At 36.6% G+C, this 17,724-nt stretch overlaps 1 protein-coding gene across 27 annotated transcripts in view; it reads left to right on the top strand.

Moving 5' to 3' along the window:
* Positions 1-17,724, top strand: part of LOC105472850 (gephyrin) — a 737,491-nt gene that overhangs the window by 440,462 nt on the left and 279,305 nt on the right. The gene's annotated exons all lie outside the window — the stretch shown is intronic.

The raw sequence follows: 17,724 nt of genomic DNA, 5'->3' as shown, positions 1-17,724 counted from the left end.
TTATATCTCTTCCTTTAGATTGCCTTTGATTTCTTTTATTGCAGTTTTCAGTATATAAAGTCTGAATGTTTTGTTAGATTTACACTTAAGTATTTATTGTGTTTTCAGTTATTGTAAATGGTATTTCATTATTAATTTAGGTGTCCACCTCATGTTCATTGCTAATATATATAGAAATACAATTAATTCTTGGATGTTGATTTTACATTCTACAACCTTGCTTAATTACTAGTACTATTAATTCTAGGAAGGCTTTTTCTATTTTTTGCTTTTTGTTTGTTTGTGGGTTTTGTTTTATTCTTTGGGATTTTCTGTATAGACAATCACATCATCTGCAAATGGGGGTAGTTTTACTTCTTTCTTTGTGATTTATATGCCTTTTATTCTTTTTCTGCCTGTTGCCCTAGCTAAAACTTCCAGTGCTATTTTGAATAGCTATGGTGAAAATGGATATCCTTGCTTTTTTCCTGATCTTGGGGAGAAAGCACTCAGTGTTTCACTATTATGTTAGTTGTACATTTTTTATAAAAGCTCTTTTTCAAATTAAAGAAGTCCATCCCCCAATTTCTACCTTTTTTGAGAGTTTTTATCATGGATCAGTGTTTAATTTTGTCCGAAAAATTTTCTGTGTTAATTGATATGATTGTATGATCTACTTTTTCTTCTTAGATTGTTAATATGATGGATATGTCGATTTATTTTCAAATATTGCACCAGTCTTGAATTCTTGGAGTAAACCCACTTGGTCCTAGTATATAGTTCTTTTTACTTATTCCTAACTTTGATTTGCTAATATTTTGGTAAGGATTTTTTATATCTATATTCATAAGAGATACTGGTCTATATTTTTCTTTTTTATACTATCTTCATCTGATTTTGATATCAAGTTAACACTGGCTTCATAAAATGAGTTATGATATTCCCTCCTCTTTTACTCTCTGAAAGAGTTTATGTAAAATATATATTAATTTTTCTTTGAACATTTCAGAGAATTTACTAGTGGAACCATCTGTCCAGAGCTTTATTTTTCTAGAGTTTTTTTTTTAGTATAAATTGAATTTTCTTAAAAGTTACAGGGCTATTTATTTTGTATATGGTTAATGTGGTATTTTATGCTTTTTGGAAATTTGTCCATCTCATCTAAGTTGTCTAATTTTTATATATAGAGTTGCTTGTAGTATTCTCTTACTGTTATTTTCTTGTCTTGAGAGTCTGTATTAATATGTCTGTTTCATTCCTGATATTGGTAATTTCCATCTTTTTTTCAGTCTTGCTTAAGATATTTCCATTTTATTTAGCTTTTCAAGGAACGAGCTTTTTGTTTCATTGACTTTTTCTATTTTTTCTGTTTTAAATTTCACTGTTATCTGCTCTTTATTATTTCATTCCTTCTGCTTGTTTGGGGTTCATTTTGCTCTTTATCTAGTTCTTGAGTTGGGAGCTTGTTACTGATTTGAGACTTTTCTAATGTCAACTTTAGGAGCACTGATTTAGGTGCATTCCATGAATTTGATATGTTGTATTTGCACTTTTATTCATCTTAATGTATCTTTTTATTTTTTGAGATTTCTTTCTTTCTTTTTTTTTTAAATCTTCTAACACTAGGTCTTATTTCTTTTATCAAACTTCATATGTGCCCATTAATCAACTTCTTATCTTTCCCTCCTCCCCACTACCCTTCCTGGCCCCTGGTAACAACCAATCTACTACCTCTCCTCATGAGATTCACTTTTTTAGTCCCCACATTATGAGGGAGAACAGAACGTGCGACATTCTTCCTTCTGTGCTTGCCTTATTTCATTTAACATGACTTTTTGTTCCATCCATGTTCCTGCAAATGATAGGATTTCATTTTTTAATCGCTGAATAATGTTCCATTGTATATAGATACTGCATTTTCTTTATCCATTTGAATGTTCACTGGTCCTTAGGTTGAATCCATATTTTGGCCATTATGAATAGTGCTGCAGTAAATGTGGGAGTGCAGATGTCTTTTCAATATATTGCTTTCCTTTCTTTTGGATGTATATCCAGCAGTGCAATTGCTGGATCATATGGTAATTCTATTTCTAGTTTTATGAGGAAATTCCATACTGCTCTCCATAGTGGCTCTACTAATTTACATTTCCACCAACAATGTACAAACGTTTCCTGCTTTCCAAATCCTTGCCAGCATGTGTTACTGCCTGTCTTTTTGATAAAAAGCCATTTTAACTGGAGTAAAATGATATCTAATTGTAGTTTTGGTTTGTGTCTATCTGGTGATTAGTGGTGTTGGCCATTTGAATGTCTTTTTTTGAGAAATGTCTATTCATATATTTTACTCATTTTTTAATAGCATTTGTTGCTTTGTTGTTGTTGTTTTTCTGTCAAGCTGTCTGAGCTCCTTAGATATTCTGGTTATTAATCCTTTGTCAGATAGGTAGTTTGAAAATATTTTCTTCCATTCTGTGGATTGTCTCTTTGCTTTCCTGATTGTGTCCTTTGCTGTGCAGAAGCTTTTTAGTTTTATATAACCCCATTTGTCTGTTTTTGCTTTTGTTGCTTGTGGTTTTGAAGTCTTAGACAAAAATCTTTGCCTGGACAGATGTCCTGGAGCATTTCCTCAGTGTTTTCTTCTAGTAGTTTCATGTTTCAGGTCTTGGATTTATTTTGTCTTTATTTTGATTTGATTTTTGTGTATGGTAAAAGATAGGGGTCTAATTTCATTCCTGTGCAAGTGGATATCCAGTTTTCCCCACATCATTAATTGAAGAGACAGGCCTTTCCCCATTTTGTGTTTTTGGCACCTTTGTGCTAATATGTCTCTCCCTAATAAGGGTGTGGAACTTTCAGGCATAACAAGAAAGACATGTGAAAAAAACAATGTCTCCCAATTACAACTGAGGAAGTTGGAGAAATACCTGGTTACAGGCTGTCTCAGGATTCCTTGGATGATAACGGACCTTGAGGACAGCTGTCCAGGACAGGAGATTAACACTGAGAAGGCCACACCAGTGTCCAGGAGGAAGCCAATTTCCTGGCCCTCAATGGTTGTACGTACCCGGTGCTCAGTGAGGGTGATGACATGAGCTGGCGCTTGCCCCGGACACTCTCAGTCCTGTTATTGGACCATCTGGCTTGGGGCTTCTGGCCCAGAGAACCTTTTCCCTCTGGGGCAGTATGACTTCCAGTGATTGCCTTGGCATAGTGGGCATGGACAAGGGGGTGGCTTGTTTCTCATTGGACAATCTTTTTTAAAGTGTCCTTGCAAACCACACTGATAACAAGCCCTACTGGGTGATTGGCCTGCTCCATTTTCTGTCCTTTCTGAACCACTAAGATTTGTTTGTCTGAGGGTCATGACTAAGGCTGCAGCCTTTCTCTGATCTCACTTTTCCTTTTCAACCTATTCCTCTTGGTCCCTGTTATAGAACACTGAGGTTGCCAGGTTTAATAATGCCTCCAGATTTTGTTCAGGGCCCAGGGCTTGCTTTTGGAGCTTTCTCCTGATATCTGCAGCTGATTGGGTAATAAACTTATCTTTTAGGATCAATTGACCTTCAAGGGATTCGGGTGACAGGAGAGTATATTAAGGCCTTCTGTAGCAGCTAGAGGAAGGCGGAAGGATTTTCTTCCTTTCCCTGCGTTATGGTGGACATCATTGAATAATTCATGAACTTTTTCCTAGTTCTCCTTAGTCCTTCTAGAACACAGGTCAGCAGATGTTTGTGACTCCAGTCCCCATGGTCTGAGTCAAAGTCCCAGTGGGGATCCATACTAGGGACGGCTTGCTGACCAGTAGGGAATTTGTCCCTTTCCAGATATCTCCAAACTCTCAGGCTGCAGCTAAAGCTGCATTCATTTCATTAAAGGCCAGGATTTGATTTAACAATAGCATGGCATCTCTCCAAGTGAGGTTGAAGGTTTGCCCTAGACCCTGTAGGACATCTATATACCTATCAGGATCATCTGAAAACTTTCCCACATTTACCTTGATCTGCTTGGAATCAGAGAGGGAGAAGCAAACATGTACCCGGGTTGGGCCAAATTCCCTTCCCTCTACAGCTTGGAGGGACGTAACCAATAGCCCGGGGGGTTTTGTGGTCCTTTGGAGATTTCTTTGTTTCTTTCCTTCTGGGTGGGGGAGATTAGAAGATGCTTATCATTAATAGGAAGGGGAGCTGTAGGAAGTCTAGGATATGGAGATAAGCTGAGAAATCCTCCTGTGGGATGTAAATTGCAAGCTTTGCATAGTTGTGGATTCTCCTTCATTGAAAAGAAAGCTTGGACATAAGGTATTTCACACCATTTGCCTTCCCTCTTACAGAAAAGGTCAAGCTGCAGGATAGTATTATAATTTATACTTCCCTCAGGTGGCCATTTTTCCCCATCTGAGAGAGAATATTAGGGCCAGGCCATAGTCCAGAAAATAAGCCACTTCTTTTTCAGGGTTTGCGGGTCAAATTGGTCCCAATGGCTTAGGATGTATTTCAAGCATGAGCCTGTTGATGCCTGAGTGTTTTTCGTGTGAAAGAAAAAACCGCCCACAGTTTCAGTTTGTTTCCCCGCCCCCCCCCCCCCCCCCCCCACCGCCCAAGAACCCACAATGGTCCCTGGACCCTGTTGATCGGAATAGTTGTGCTCACCAACGCAACAGCAGATTCCCCTCTTGCCCAAGAACCCGCAATGGTCCCTGGACCCTGCTGACTGGAATAGTTGCACTCACCAAAGCAGCAGCAGAAACACTCGTTTTCCTCCTAGACCAAAAAGAGGACTGAGGAACGTCAGATTTAGTGGCCCTTACTGACACATTCTCGAAAACCTGCACCCGTGCCTTTCCTCTTAGACCACAAAGAGGACCAAGAAAAATCAGATTTAGTGGCCCTTACTGACACATTCTCGAAAACCTGTTAGAGTCCTAAGCATTCTCCTGTTCATACTGGGACTTTACCCTTGTCCTATAAAGATGATATGCCCCAAAAATGGAGTGGAGGGCCATACCCTGAGGGAGGAAAGGATTTTCAGAGTTGGAAGAGTGATGCCTTTTGTCCTCACTTCTCATCATATGGATAGGAAGGATATCATTTCTGAGGCTCCCCATATCCTAGCTTCAGGAATAGCCTTTGTTAGGCCTGCTAGTCTGAGGAGGGATCCTAAAATTCCAGATAGTCCCACCCATGACGAGGCTTTGAGCAAAAATTATGTCTTTCTGATTGGTGAACCTGACTGCCTAAAGAAAGGAACAGAGTCCCAAAATTTATACTAGAAATCATTCTTATAGGAGAAACTAGAAAAGCACCAGAAACAGGGAGTGGTTTTTAGAAGAGGGACTAGCCTCGGAGAAGAGAGGTGGGAGGAAGTTTGTCTGACAGGTGTTAGGATCCAGTAGGCAAGGGTCAGGATAGATAGGATAGATGGGTGAGTCTTGCTTGGGTGGCATGACTTTGAGAGTTCACTCATAGCTGTAGGGTCAACCAACTTTTTGTCGGGACCCCAGAGCTGAATGGCTTTCCTCTCTATTGATCCTCAGCCCAGCCCGGAAGTCCAGGAAAAGCGGAAGCTGGTTCCAGGCAAACCAACACTCAACTCCGAAGAGTCGGGGGTTGTTAGCCCTTTCCCAGAAAGTCTGACACCCGTGTCTTTAGTCTAGAGGCCTTACTGGTTGCTTTTAACTGGCCGACAGGTGCCCAGTATTTAGCCCCTGAATTCTAAGGAAAAATAGGACAGAATAGCAAGCAAAAGGGCTCCAGTGGTACTCACTGCTTGGCGATAGTCCCTTTATGGTCGCCAAGATGTGTCCAGAGTTGGTTCCTTCCGGTGGGTTCGTGGTCTCGCTGACTTCAAGAATGAAGCCACGGATCTTTGCAGTGAGTGTTATAGCTCTTAAAGGTGGTGCAGACCCAAAGAGTGAGCAGCAGCAAGATTTGTTGTGAAGAGCAAAAGAACAAATCTTCCACAGTCTGGAAGGGGACCCAAGCGAGTTGCCGCTGCTGGCTGGAGGTGACCAGCTTTTATTCCCTTGTCACTCCCATCTCCTGCTGATTGGTCCATTTTACAGAGCACTGATTGGTCCGTTTTACAGAGCGCTGGTTGGTCCATTTTACAGAATGCTGATTGGTCCATTTTACAATCCTCTTGTAAGACTGAAAAATTCTCCAAGTACCCACTTGACCCAGGAAGTCCAGCTGGCTTCACCTTTCAATTAGACAGCACCACACCACATTACAGTATTAGAGTATTCTGGGTTTGTCCATGTACTTAATTTGGATGTGGGTTTTATACCTTCCTTTTTTTTTTTTTTTTTTTGTTTGCATGTAAATGTTGTTCATTCAGATTGAAGAACTCTGTTGAGCATTTCAAGATGGGTCTGGTTGTGATCAGTTCTCTTAGCTTATGTTTGTCTGGGAAACATTTTATCTCTCTTTTATATTTGAAAGATAACTTTGCTGAATACAGTATTCTTGGATGGTTGTTTTGTTTTGATCACTTTGAAAACATTGTTTTACTCCCTCCTGGTCTATATGGTTTCCGTGGAGAAGTCTATTGCCAAACAAGTTGGAGCTCCTTTATATGTTGCTTGCTTCTTTTCTCTTACTGCTTTTAGGATTCTCTCTTTATTCATGACCTTTGATTGATTATTATATGCCTTGGAGTAGTCTTATGTGGGTCCTATCCGTTTGGTTTTCTCTGACCTTCCTATACCTGGATATTTATATCCTTCTCAAGATTTGGAAAGTTTTATTATTATTTCTTTGAATAAGCTTTCTACCCCTTGCTCTTCCTCAACTCCCTCTTGAACATCAATAAAATAATTTCTAGATTTGTTGTTTTGAGGTAATTTTCTGTAAAATTACAGATTTGTAATTTTGAGGTAATTTGTTGTTTTGAGGTGATCTTCATTGCTCTTCATGCTTTTTGCTTTTTTCTTCTCTGTGTCTTTTCAAATAGCCTATCTTTGAGCTCACTCTTTCCTCTTCTTGACCCATTCTACTGTTGAGAGCTTCTAATAAACTTTTCAGTTGAGCAAATATGTATCTCAGTTCCAAGGTTAATGTTTGGTTTTTAATTATTTCAATCTGTTCCTTAAATTTCTATGATACATTTTTGAATTGCTTTTCTGTGTTATCTTGGAGATCACTGAGTTTTCTTAAAACTACTATTTTGACTTCTTGGTTAGGGAGCTCACATATTGCTGTTTCATTAGAGCCAGTTACTGTTTCATTGCTTTGTCCACATGGGAAGATCATGGTTTCCTGTTTACTATTGTTTCTTTTGGATATATGTACGTCTTTGCATTGGAGGATTAGTTATATTTACTCCAATGTTCTGTCTGGCTTGTTTTGCTTTTTTTGTGTTTGTTTTGTATCATCTTAAATTTTAGATTCAGGGGTACATGTACAGGTTTGTTACATGGGTATATCACATAAGGCTGAGGTTTGTGGTACAAATGATCCCATCACCCAGGTAATGAGCATAGTACACAAAAGGTGGTTTTTCAGCCCTTGACCCCCTCCCTCTCTCATACCTTGGTAGTCTGCAGTGTCTATTGTTCCCATCTTTATGTCCATGTGTACCAAATGTTTAGCTCCTACTTATAAGTGAGAACATGCAGTATGTGGTTTTCTGTCCCTGCACTAATTTGCTTATGATAATGGCCTCCAGGTACATCCATGTTGCTGCAGAGGACGTGATTTAATTCTTGTTTATGGCTGGATAGTATTCCACAGTGTTGTATGTATCATATTTTCTTTATTCAATTCAGGATATATTTGATTCAAGGCTTTTTTTTTTTTTTTACCACTTCCCCATTTTCAGTCCTAGGTGACGCATTATCTCCAGGTTCACCTAAGCTCTAGTAAATGATTAGAATGCTACCCTTCTTGGATGAGGAAGGTGAAATATGGTATATCCTTCCAGTGAAGGAAAGCTGGGCCAGTGTTTCATGCCCAGGGAACCTGTGGGATGCACCTCCTACAGCATGGTGCTGCTGAACAGCCATCACGATTTAGCATCTCCTTTGGCTGAGTTTATGAGCAGTTTCCAGGGTCAGAGACTGTAATCCCACCTCCTCCCTTTGTCTCTGCCTATCCTCAGGTATATTTGTTTCTTCAGATACTTGTGATGCTTCCCATGGGTTAAGGGACAGGTCTCCTGCCAGGGAATGCAAAATGATGGGAAGCTGGCTGTTCACCTTGATCTCACTTTTCCAATGTTAAAACAGTAAGTTGGAGGAAAATTTTCTTCATGTTTGGTGTAAGCAGGATGGGGAGGAGGAACATCGTGGATGTGGAAGTCTGATAGTCTTACTGTCTGTTCGGAGTTTTTTTACTTCTTTCTGGCCCCAGGGCCACATCTCATCCTCATATTTGAGTTCTGGGATATTTCTAGTGATAATCTCTGTGCTGTTCATTTGCTTTTGGTTTCCTGTTGAGAGGAGTGAAACCAGCCTGCTTGTACATTGCCATTTTGAAACCAGAAGTCTCAGGTTTCTTGAGATTTCCTCCTTGATCCATAGATTATTCAGAAGTTTATGATTTAGTTTCCAAGTATATGGGAATTTTCCTCTTATCTTTCTGTTACTGATTTCAACTTTGATTCCATTGTGGTCAGAGAAGATACTCTGTTATTTCAATTATTTTAAATTTGTTTAGGTTTATTTTTATGGTCACAGATATGGTCTATATTGGTAAACAAAATGTGTATTATTCTGTCAGGCGGAGTGTTCTATCAATTCAATCCTGTTGATTTGTGTTGCTGAGTTGTTCTATATGCTTGCTGGTTTTCTGTCTAGTCATTCTGTCTTATACCATAAAAGTGACTTATATCCAAAATATACAGAGAACTTCTAGATACTTACCCAATTTATGTGAAAACTTACATCCACACAAAAATCTACATGCAAATGTTTATAACAGCCTTATTCATAATTGCCAAAAGTTGGAATCAACCAAGATTTACTTCAATAGGTAAATGGATAAGCAAATTGTGCTGCATCCATACAATGGACTCTTATTCAGTAATAAAATGAAAATGAGCCATCAAGCCACTAAAAAAGACATCCTTACATGCATATTGCTAAATAAAACAAGCCAGTGTGAAAAGAATACATATTATGTGTTTCTCACTTTATGACATTGTAGTAAAAGTAAAATTATAAGAACAGTAAAATGATCAGTGGTTGCCCAGAGTTTTTGAAAAGAAAGATATAGGTGAATGGATAAAGCCCAACAGATTTTTTAGGGCAGTAACACTATTTGATATGATAGCAGTAACACTATTTGATATGAAGTAGAAATACGGAAACATGACATTATACATTTGTCAAAACTCATAGAACTTTATCACAAAGAAGGCTTAATATATGCAAATTGCATTTGATGGATCCTAGAAAGCAATGAGGACTCTGCCAAGATAATTTACATGCATTACAAAATAAATGAAACAACCTCATGGAAAGGGGTGGAGGACCTAAATAACTTTGGATAATAACTTTGGATATGAGTGGAGTCTGTAAGACTAAAGGTAAAAGCAACTGCACATAAGCACTTTAGTTGATAAAGTTGTATCCCATGGAGGTATTGGCTAACAATTCTAATTTTAATATATATGTATACTGGAATTGAATAGTTAATAAATGGATGGCAGATAGTGAGAGACAGGTTTCTCACTGTTGGAGTGGGAAATTACATATGTACAAGCAAGGGGAGGAGGCTAGAATGATCCAGGTGATCCTAGGTAATGTATTAGAGTTGGAGACATCAGTAGGAATTCATATCTAGCTTTAACATAGATACAAATGGTTACGTACAGAAATATGTGTAATATATATGTACACAGGTTAGTTTACACACATATTCCTTTCCTCTGTCAGCAGAGAGGGTCCAAAAGAAATGACATACCAGTATGAAATGACATAATTAATGCTGAAATCTTAATTTGTATTACCTTTTGGCAATAAAAGGAGCCTGGATTCCTTGGAAAAATGGCTGATTCTGAGACCAAGGCAGGAAATATACAAGATGAGCCTGTAAATCCAAAGTAAGGAAGAGCTCAAGAAAACAAACTACAACAAAAACACACGTTGGCGGGTATATATTAAAGGGGCATAGGAGTCAATTGACATCTCCCAATGACCAAAGATGTAAAAATGTGAGCAACAAAATAAGCAGTATTTTATTATAATCCAAAGTATAACATAAATATCCATGAGTCCATGCTTATACAAATAACTTTTTGCATAAATTAATTCATGAGGGAGAAGAGACAAATGTCCTGTGCATAAGATTTCCAAATAATTTATATAGATGCTCCACCCTCAAGGAAGGGGCACATAACTCCTCACTGCTTAGGCATGGGCTACACACAGTGACTTCCTTCCAAAGAGTACAGAATTGGGGGCAGTTGGGGAAGAGTAACTTTGCTATGGGGGGCACCTGACAAATACCTCAACTAAGAGATTAAAAACAATATCAACATTCATTAGTCAGATTGATAGCATATACTTGTGATATGATGTAATAAAAATGGCTCTATACCTCTATAGTCTTCTTCTAAAAATCCCATAACCCTAGTCTTATCTTCAGAAAATATCAGACAGACACTATAAGTGGACATTCTGGAAAAAAAAAAAAAAAAAAAAAAATGACAAGCGCTTACCAAAGCTATCAAGGTCATCAAAAACAAGGAAAGCCTGAGCATCTATCACTGCCAAGAAAAGCATAAGGAGACATGACAGCTAAATGTAATTTGGTAATCTGAATGGGATCCTGAAACAGAAAGAGGGTATTAAGTAAGAAACATGAATAAACTGTGAGCTTTAGTTAATAATAATGTGTCAATATTGGCTCACTAATTGCCACAAAGGTTCCATAATAATACAAGATGTTAAATGTAGCGGAAACATGGTACAGAGAATATGGGAACTCCCTATACTATCTTCTGCATTTTTCCGTAAATCCACAACTGTTCTTAAAAATGAAGTCTATTTAATCAAATAATAATGAGATATTCTATACAACTATCAAGGAACAAATGATTTCAATATTATTTAAATTGTTCCTGAGAGCAGTAAAACGTAAACATTTCTCAATTCATGTTATGAGTCTGGGATAATCTTATTACAAAACTAGAAAATGGTGGTAGAAAAAAGGGAAGATGTAGGTTAATATTCATTGTGAACGTGGATGTGAAAACTTCAAAAATAAGATACTAACGTATCAAATCTATAAGTATATTTTTAAAAGATACATCAGGATAAACATAGATTTATTTCGAGGACACAAAGATGGTTACTGATCAGCATGAATCACCATATTAACAGATTAAGGGAGAAAAGTCATATGGCCTCAATTGATGCAGAAAAAGCATTTGATAAAATTCCACACCTGTTTATGAATAACAACTCTTAGCAAGCAATAATTAGAAGTGAACTTCCTTAATTTGACAAAGCAAAATATAGTTAATAATTAGATATTATTAGTATTCTCTTTAAAGTTAGGAATAAGACAGAGTCCAAGTGTATTTCTGTCCAATATTGTACAAAGTAAAAGAAATAAATGATACAAGCATTGAAAAGGACAAGTAATCTCCCTTGATTACTACATGGGAATTATTTAAAAATCAGTAGTCTTTTAGAAGTAATGGAAGAGTTCATCAGGTTTGTTGGATAGAAGATCAGGATACATCAGTTGCTGTCCTATAAATCCAAGGCGTATTTTTTAAAGGGACCAAATTTCATATTTACTGTTTATTTCATGATGTAGAGATTGTAACTGTAGCATAGTTTCTGAGCAGTCCTCATTTCATCAAAATGGATTTAATAAATGTCCAAATGGTGAAGATACTGTATTAGGTGCTATACAATAGGTTCTATACAGAATCGACCCTCTAGAAGTTTATAATTTTGGGGCACCCTGCACTAACAGATGGAAATACGCTAACTGTGGAACAGAAATAATAAGCCAATACATATATGAACAGTGAAGTGTTTAGATTTAAGTTTAAAATTACAAAAAAAGGGACAACTTTATCTCAACCTTTTTATTATGAAAACTTTCAAACGTATGCCAAATTAAAAGAATTTTACAGTGAATACTTTAAGATTCTACTGTTAACATTTTATTGTAGTTGCTTTATCACTTATCTGTCATCTATTTGGCCAAAAGAAATTAAAAAAGAAAAACACTGACAACATCTAGCATTGTCAGGAGAAGCAGCAACAGTGTGTTGATGGGAATGTAAATTGGTACAAACACTATGGAAAATTACTTTTATACTGTAAAACTGCACATCTGCTTATTCCTGTGACTCATAAAATCTGCTTCTAGCTATATACCCTAGAACATTAGCTTTCAAATGTTTTTGACCATAAGCCACAGTAAGAAATGTACTTAACATTGTAATTCAATACCCACGTACATATGTGTATATATATGTATGTATCTCTATGTATGTGGGTATGTATATATGCATATATTTGTACATAAACAATATGCACACACATATACAAAAGGCACAAACTTTTCTGTGTCAGTATTTATCCTAACTACCAGGAAAGCATTCTGATATTTTCTGTTCTGTTCTTTTTTAAAAAATGTGGCAACTGAAGTCAGTTTTTACTGCCCTATTAATTGGTCATGACCTACAATTTGAAGAACACTGTACTAGAGAAAGCTTTGCACATATGTAATATTGTACAGCATTGAAAATGAACTATGTAATATTGTACAGCATTGAAAATGAACTATAGCTATGCATATCAGCATGGAGGAATCTCACAAACACAATGTTGAGTGAGAAAACCAAGTTGTATAAGAATATACACAGTGTGATTTCATTTGTATATAAATTTCAAAAGCGTGCTCAAATGAAAATCTACTTAAACATATGTGGAAAAGTATTTAAGTAAATGACTTATATAAGCACCACATGGATGAACCTTGAAAACATTAAGTAAAAGAAGCAAGTCACAAAAGGCGACATATTATATGTTTCCCTTTATGTGAAATGTCTAGAAAAGGCAAATCTGTATGGACAGAAAATAGCTTAGTGAATGCCTAGGGCTGGGAGTTGCAAGAAAATGTGGAGTGACTGCTAATGGGTATGGGATTTTTTTGTGGAGGGTGATGAAAATGTTATAAAATGGATTACCGGGATGATTGTACAACTCTGTGAGAGTATACTTTTAAAACTATTGAATTGTATCTTTTAAATGGGTAAATTGTATGGTATGTGAATTTTATATTGATAGAGCTGTTTTGCAAAGAAAGTAAGAGAATGTTTTAAAATTCAGGATGATAGTTATTTGGAGAAGGGACTTGAGATCAGGGCAAGGCACACAGTACTCTTTGAAGGTATCAGTGATAGTGTATTTCTTCACCTAGGTAGTAGGCACATCAGTGGGATTTTTATTGTTATTGTCTGTTTTATACACATGTCATACCTTGTTGTATATTTAATTTTAACAGAAATTTTAAGAGAAGCACTATTTTTCATATTATTCTATTCTCATGCCTGTTGTGATCAAGTTTAACATAGAATATTGAACTTCTAGTGTAAATCTAAATTAGGACCAGTTTTCATCCAAATATGTCTTTTTGTATTAAAATTTCAAAAAAAAGGCCGGGCGCGGTGGCTCAAGCCTGTAATCCCAGCACTTTGGGAGGCCGAGACGGGCGGATCACGAGGTCAGGAGTTCGAGACCATCCTGGCGAACACGGTGAAACCCCGTCTCTACTAAAAAATACAAAAAACTAGCCGGGCAAGGTGGTGGGCGCCTGTAGTCCCGGCTACTCGGGAGGCTGAGGCAGGAGAATGGCGTAAAAACCCGGGAGGCGGAGCTTGCAGTGAGCTGAGATCTGGCCACTGCACTCCACCCTGGGCGACATAGCGAGACTCTGTCTCAAAAAAAAAAAAAAAAAAAAAAAAAATTTCAAAAAAAAATAGAATAAAAAGGTAACTATCCCATTATATAGTCTGTGGGTCAGGATATACTTAACTATAACCTGTTTGCTTTTCTTCATCACCTTGCAACCACCCTAATTCACCTGTTACATTTTTTGACATTATCTTAACTGTATTCCTTGCTTCCTGTCTTGCAACTCTCCAAAAAATTTTCTAGTTTGCAGCCAGAAATATCTTTTGAAAATACACATATTAGTATGTTATTTCTCTGCTCAAAATTTTTTAGCAAAATCTCTCTCTCCACTGTAGAAAAAGTCTATGGATAAAGACTGAATTCTTTAAGATTACCTTCCAGGGCCTATATAATTTGTCACTGCTGCTTTTTGCATCAGCTTCCACGCACACTCGTTGTTGTTACCACACATATCAGGTTCTATTGTTAGCTTTTAAGTACTTTGTACATGCCATTTTCTCTGCCTTGAATATTCTTCCTCCCCTCTTTATCTCTGTATAACACCTACCAGTTATTCAGGCAGAAGCTTAGATTTTTCCTTCCTTACAGAAGCTTTCTCTTAACTACTCCTGTCCTCCCTTACCTAAGACTAAAATGCCCTTCCTATTGTTCCTGAAGGATTTTTGCTTCATATACATTTACATTTATTTAAAATATGTTTTATATTTTATATACATAAACAAAAACAAGGTGCTATGTAACATGCTGAATCAGATACATGAGAGAAAATAAACAAAGAATCAGTCAACTTGTATTTAGTGTTTGTTATTATCAGACTTTCTTTTCTTTATATCTTCTGTCATCCCCTTTCAGTTCATCTTAGACTATTATTCCTGAAATAGTGCTTTGTAATATCAGTAATAGCAGAATCCATTAATCATCCCCAATGCCTTAAGAATACATTCTAGCTCTTTACAGTGAATTCATGACTTCTACTGTCTAATTCTAATGTACTTTTTTAAAGGAAAGATGGACCAAGTATTTATTCAATGCCTATTATGTACTAGAGTATACTGTACATTATATTTCAAAGATTATGTTAATCCTTTTAACAACTCAAGTTCTGGAAACTAAGGATTAAAGAAGTTTAGTGATGAAGACAGGATTACACTAATAGTAAATAGTAGTACCAAAATTCAAGCACAGTTTATCACAGCAGTTCTCAAACTTTTCCATGGATTAGAGTCAACTAGAGAATTTGTTAAAATACAGATTACTGGACCCCACCCTCACAGTTTTTTATCCAATATATCAGCAACGGAGAGGAGGGGGTAGGGGTAGTATGGGAAATTTTGCCCTTCCAACAAATTCCTATATGATTTATATGTTTCTGGTCCACAGACCACAAACTGAAAAATACTAATCTATCAGACAGCAACATCTTTCCGCTGGTCCTTCTTACCTCACATTACTCCTCTATAAGTAAGCAAATGGATGCTTGCTGGTGAGAGACAATACACTCAAAATGCACTTGGTACTTTTTATAACTCTGTGCTTTTGCATTATTGTTTCCCTCCTCCTAAACTGCCCTTCTTTTTGGTTTTTGTTTTGCTTTGTTTTTTTGAGATGAAGTCCCACTCTTGTCACCCAGGCTGCAGTTCAATGGCATAATCTTGGCTCATTGCAACCTCCACCTCCCAGATTCAAGCAATTCTCCTGCCTCAGCCTCCAGAGTAGCTAGAATTACAGGCACCCGCTACCACACCCAGCTAATTTTTTGTATTTTCAGAAGAGACAGGGTTTCACCATATTGTCCAGGCTGGTCTCGAACTCCTGACCTTGTGATCCTCCCGCCTCGGCCTCCCAAAGTGCTGGGATTAAAGGCGTGAGCCACCACACTGGCCTACTTTTTTTTTTTAACCCGTGGTACTTTATACCAATTTGTATTACTACTTACTATCTTGTGTTGTAGTTGTTTATATGCTTTAATGTTCTACATTTTACATTTATAAAATTCTTAAGCATTTGGGTTGCATGTATTCCATAATAGTACAGATCTTTAGCTATTTGATAAATATTGGAATATGCTAACACTTTGGAGCTTATAGGTTTTAAATTATTGAATGATATAATGTTTGTGAAAATACTTTATTAATCCTAAAGCATTATATAGAAGAGAAGTACTTTCTCCTTGCAGTGACTCTGGACATTCTGTAGGTGAAAAAGTATATCTCAAAATTAATTTTTAAACACTTCAAAGAGCTCAGGGAAATGAGAAAGAATAAATAAATCTCTGATCTCATGTTTTGCCAAAATAAAAGGCAAAAAAAATTGATGGGAAGTAACAAATGTAATCTCCTGGCTATATAGCAAAACCTTTAATTATATCACATATGCATACATAAACACACACACAGAAACATAGTGGTTTGGATATAACTGTTGGTTACATTAGCACTGCTACTAGCATGTCAACCTAGAGCAAGTGAAGGATTATTGGAGACATAAAAAGCCTGGATTTGATTACCAAAAATTGGAATAAAAAGAATGAACTAAGTTTTCACTTGCCACTAACCTTCTAATGGAGGGAGTTACAACTTTCTTGGAAAATAAAATCCAACACATTTCATAATATGTGATAAAATTGTCACAGTGATGTCAGTAAGGATGAGTTCATGGGCATTAATAAACACAGGATGGGATGAACTTACTGTATAAAGTTACAAAGATCCCAAAGCCATGTATTAATCAAATTCTTTGTACTCCAAATTATTTTTCCATATTTTGTAGGTAACTGTATTTGTCTTTCCTTCATAGAAATGTTGGGAGGATAATATGCAGTAATTGTTATGATAATATTTCTAGTTTTTAGAAGGAAAGGTGCTACAAACTTCTGGATGTAGCTAATACTGTATTCTACAAGGGGTTATTGTGCTCTTAGTTAAAATTCTAGATTTATTCAGTAAATTGCTAGATTTGCTTACATAAAAATAGAGAACTTAATATTGATGACATTCCAATCATATTACTGGTGATATAATCAATTAGCTATCATATTGACAAAAAAGTACAATGTAGCATTTTAGTTTGGAAAGAAAAACAAAATTCCCAAGTAAACAGGAACATATTAAGAACTATATAATTACCCAGTGCCATTTTGTCACTAAAGTACTTTATCCAATTCTGACTGCCAGAACTAAAACAGATTTTGAAGAAATATCATTAAGATTAAAGGTCATAAAATAGCCTTAAAGTTTTTAATGAAACAATGAATAGTTTTTCTAGTAAGAAGGCGGCCAGCAGTAAACAGTTTTGTATATATGGCAAGTTGTAAATAAATGGCAATCTTCTCTTTCAGATCGTAAATAGGACAAGAAGAAAAAGTAATAAAATATAGGACAGTTTTAGTTTATTTCAAAGAATAAGAGTGGTTAAAGAAAAACTCAAGACGTTCGGGGAAGAGTATTCTTACATTACTTTAAAAATACTGTAAAATTTTAAAAATAGCATAATCTCTTTGTTTTCAAACTATGAAAATGAGATAATGTTACCAGATCAAAGTAGCACAGCCAGTCAGTGACAGCATAATTCCAGCTCTCATATAAAATCTAGGCCTTTGATCCTTGACTCCAGTCTTCCACTGCTTTTCCATTTTTTATGTTTCTTAACCAGTTAGTTTAAATGTGGCCTGGTAATTGACAATTATCTCTGAAAGACCTTTCTAGCTTAAAATGCCTGCGATTGGCTGGGCGCGGTGGCTCACGCCTGTAATCTCAGCACTTTGGGAGGCCGAGGCGGGCGGATCACAATGTCAGGAGATCGAGACCACGGTGAAACCCCGTCTCTACTAAAAATACAAAAAATTAGCCGGGCACGATGGCGGGCGC

This window comes from Macaca nemestrina, chromosome 7 (genome assembly GCF_043159975.1).
Source record: "Macaca nemestrina isolate mMacNem1 chromosome 7, mMacNem.hap1, whole genome shotgun sequence".
In the NCBI taxonomy this organism is placed as follows: domain Eukaryota; kingdom Metazoa; phylum Chordata; class Mammalia; order Primates; family Cercopithecidae; genus Macaca; species Macaca nemestrina.
This window is presented reverse-complemented; position numbering and strand designations above follow the sequence as displayed.